This window comes from Bombus bifarius, unplaced genomic scaffold (genome assembly GCF_011952205.1).
Source record: "Bombus bifarius isolate JDL3187 unplaced genomic scaffold, Bbif_JDL3187 scf7180000008240, whole genome shotgun sequence".
Classification (NCBI taxonomy): Eukaryota; Metazoa; Arthropoda; class Insecta; order Hymenoptera; family Apidae; genus Bombus; species Bombus bifarius.
Window position 1 is genome coordinate 429,340 of NW_022884534.1, and position 3,924 is coordinate 433,263.

Consider the following 3,924-nt stretch of genomic DNA (forward strand, 5'->3'; position numbering starts at 1 on the left):
GGGCGCACCGTCCGTGTCGTACCACGCCACCGAGCACCACGCCACGAGCCACCCCGCACGCGTCGCAACGTCGACCTGAGACATCTGTCTGTTCCGCCGATAGACTCGCTCTTGGACCTCGTTCGGAATACGCGAGCGATCGATAGATTTATTTCGGAGGGTAACTGTCATGGATCTGACGAGCTTCATGGTAAATTGTTTCGATGGTAGGTTATCAGGCGTTGACTCGTCGGAGTGATCTTGCGAGTGGTAGAGAATGTAGGTTGAGCAGGATGTCGCCACTGGTGTTCCGTGGTCGAGGTTCAAACAGCAGAGTTTCGCTTAAAGCGGGATTTGGAGGAATTTTGAGGAACGACGGTCATCAGTGTAGAACTAATCCTTTGAATGTTACTGGAATAATCAAGATTGGCTAGAGAAATGTGTTTAATTTTTTTATGACTTAAATTGATCGTGTTTGGAGTAAGTAAAATGGGAATAATATGAAAATATATGTATTACGTTTATATTCCTTATCTGTAGAATCTACCTTCTTTATTGTTCCTTTCATTTGTGGCCCATCCAATTCTTTCAATAATTTATTTGTCACCCGTTTCGCTTGTTTTCTTATTTTCAAATCACTCCATGCCCGCTATTTTTTAGTGTAATTTTTATAGCTTCAACTTGCATTATATGCCGTGTAGATCTGAGTAAATTGTATGTTTGAATCTGTTGAAATATTTATCTTAAAATATATAGTTCACTGATAAACTAGTATATAGCGCAACCATATAAAACCAAGAAGAATATTCAGAATGTGTATTTTTGGTATTTTTAGTTACTAATTTAGTTACTACTACTAATAATAATATCAATGAAGAAAAGATTTATAATAATAATAATAATAAAGAATATTACCTCTAATGATCTAAACACCAAGTATTTGTTTTTCTTTGCTCTTTTCACGTCTTCATCTTCAAATGCTCGCTCCACTATTATTTCCAAAATCATTTCACTTCTTCAACCATTTTTCAATTATCCCCTTCGATAAATCGCACGAAGGTTCTTTAAAAGCGATTAAATTTTCGCAGTTTGAAAAGATGGGGAGAGTCGCGAATCTGGAGTGAACTAAGGGGGTGGCGCTCGACACTTTCGTTGTCGTGGCTCGTTACGGCTGCAGAAACGGTGGGAGTTTTGCCGCCCTGGTAGTCGGCTGCCGCCGTCGGCGGAGATTAATTAACTAGATAACGGTCGGTGGCTGCGAGGGAACGTTGGAAAAGGAGGTTCAACGAGAGGGAGTGGAAGAGCGAGACAGGAAATGCTCGTGGGGGTGCGTGGCCACGGTGTAGAAATCCCATGGCTACCGATGGTCTCAAGACGCCTCGTAATGGACAGTTGTTTTTGAAGATTTTGGAATGTGACGATGTTCCGTAATATTTGTCCATAATTAATTTAGACATTGTGAATATTGTAATACATATATAATTTAAATGCTTCTATTAATTATCTGGAATATACATCTTGTTAAATCTGACCTAATCCGCTCTATCTATACTAAACATTATACTAACATTATATCCCATTATGTATATTTTTCTGAACCTAACTAATTAGCGCGTCATCTCATATATAATACGCTTCATTTTTCTAATAAAAAGGTAAACGATTCTATAATGCAGTGTATAATATATTACATACTTTCAACCACATTCCAAATAATAATACATACAGATCAAAGTATACTAAAACATCAATCCTAACTGATACTTCTAGTGTTATATCGTAAAATATAATCGATGTATACACATGTAAGTATCTGTGGTTTATTCGTAACAATACAGAGAAACCGATAGGGAAAGGGGGAGGAGGTAGAATTGCACGGACATCGGTAGCCATGACGGGGGTTTCAGAGTCGGACGGTGGACTTGGCGTATATCGACTGTGTCGCCTCATCTACAAGTCAATCAGGCTCGCGTGCCAGCGACTCGTGAAGGCGGTTCGGTACACGTAAGTAAGTGGCCGACCGGCCAGCCGGTGCAATACATATACCTGCGGCCGCTGTCCAATACGAGCGTCGACACGGCCACCTTTATGCCGGGTATGCAAGTATAATGCGCCGCTGCATATATGAATGCTTATGGTAATCCGCGCGCGGCACCAGCCTCGTTTCGACGTTGGCCCGGATGCCTGCTAGATAGAGCACGGCCCCTGTCTATTGTTATCGGTCGTTCTCTACATGCACCCGACGCCGCTTTTCCTATGTCCATAGGATTTGACAGCCAATCCTTGATTCTTACATTTCCTATAGATATAGATTTTGTGTTAATTTTGGAAGAGAGAATATTCGAAAAGCGTTGAATTATTGATTTTTTTGAAGGAGACGATGCATTTTATTAATTGTAGGGACTGTTAACCTCAACTTTAAACCTAACCTTTTATTGGTTGTATTCGCAGCAGCTAATGTAAAATACTAGAAAAATAATATCTCGATAGAATCTTTAAGGACATATAGATTTCTTAAATTTAATTTATTTTTAAATATTCGTAACTTAGATATTTCAATTTACGGACTCACTTTTTAAATCTCCAAACATTTACAAGCAAAACGATACCAATATCAATCTTCACTTCCACATACACCACGTATCAAGATAAAGCCCGTTGGAAATGCTTAATAAATAGCCCGAACCAGTCAGACCATTTTATTCTTCTCCAGGTGAGGCAACCACGACAGATTCTAGATTGATTTAGCCGGAAAGCTGAGGATGGATTCTACCCGGTGACTCAGTGGATCGATGTCAGTGTGAATCGTGGTCGAAACCATGGATGAAGCACATGATTCGACCCCATGGCTTGAACCTACCGATGGCAGCCTGTCCGTGAGTATAGACGAGCGATCATATCGGGTCGTTAACTGATATTAATAGCAGGGCGCGGTGAACTCGCTCGTACTGCCTCTGTCTGTCACGTTCTGTCGCTCTTTTGGCCGGGTACTCTGCGCTGTCCTACCTAAGGGACCCTTTGCCCTAATTGTAACAAATTAAATCACGCGATATCGACGATTCCCTCGGGTGAAATCTACGCGCGGCAGAAGCGTGCCGCGATTGTGCACGCCTTTTCAACGCTCTAATCTATTCTCGTCGGACCATTGTTTCCAATTAAAGGGTCCCAGATTTACGCTCAACTACGAGCCATGCTTCGGGCTTAGTTACTCTAGATTAGTACAAGATACAGATCTGTAACATAGGTTCGTTTAGGTTTGCGATCTTTATACGTAATATTAAGCTGTGTTAAGTCATGTGCCTTGAAGATTTTGGTTTCTATTAAATTTTGAATAGAATTATAGATAGGGGTTTCTTGTACAATAATCGATATTAATTAATTCTTAAAGATAATAGTTATTAAATAATTATTGTACAAGTTTCAGCTCCGAGAAATTGGTTTTTCAATTGTAATAAACTGATATTGTTTTACTTTGATGATTTAGTCTATTTTATATTTTGCAATTCAGTCTGCACCTATCTAACCTAACCTAACCTCAATCTGTATCATTTAAAATCCAAGGAATCTGACGAGTGCTATTCAAGACTTAACAATCCTAGTTAAGAACGTTCAAAATTAATAAATAATTTGTAAATATTTTATTTTGAGAACAATGATAAAAATCGTATAACTCTACCTGTTTCCCCCTTTTTCCAGATTTTTAGCAGGTATGGTGAACCTTTTGCGAAGCAACCGAGAGAAATCTTCCTCCAGAACGTTGGGCTAGATTTATAAGCATGCGAATAAACTCTTTTTAATATGCAGCACTAACCTGTTGAATGCATTGTGTTCGTGACAAGCAGTGATTACATTTGTTCTCTCGAGTTAGATACATTTTTTATCATTTCAACGATCGTGTTACCGATGATAACCGCGTTAACCGCTGTTCGGTATCGTTGTAGATCA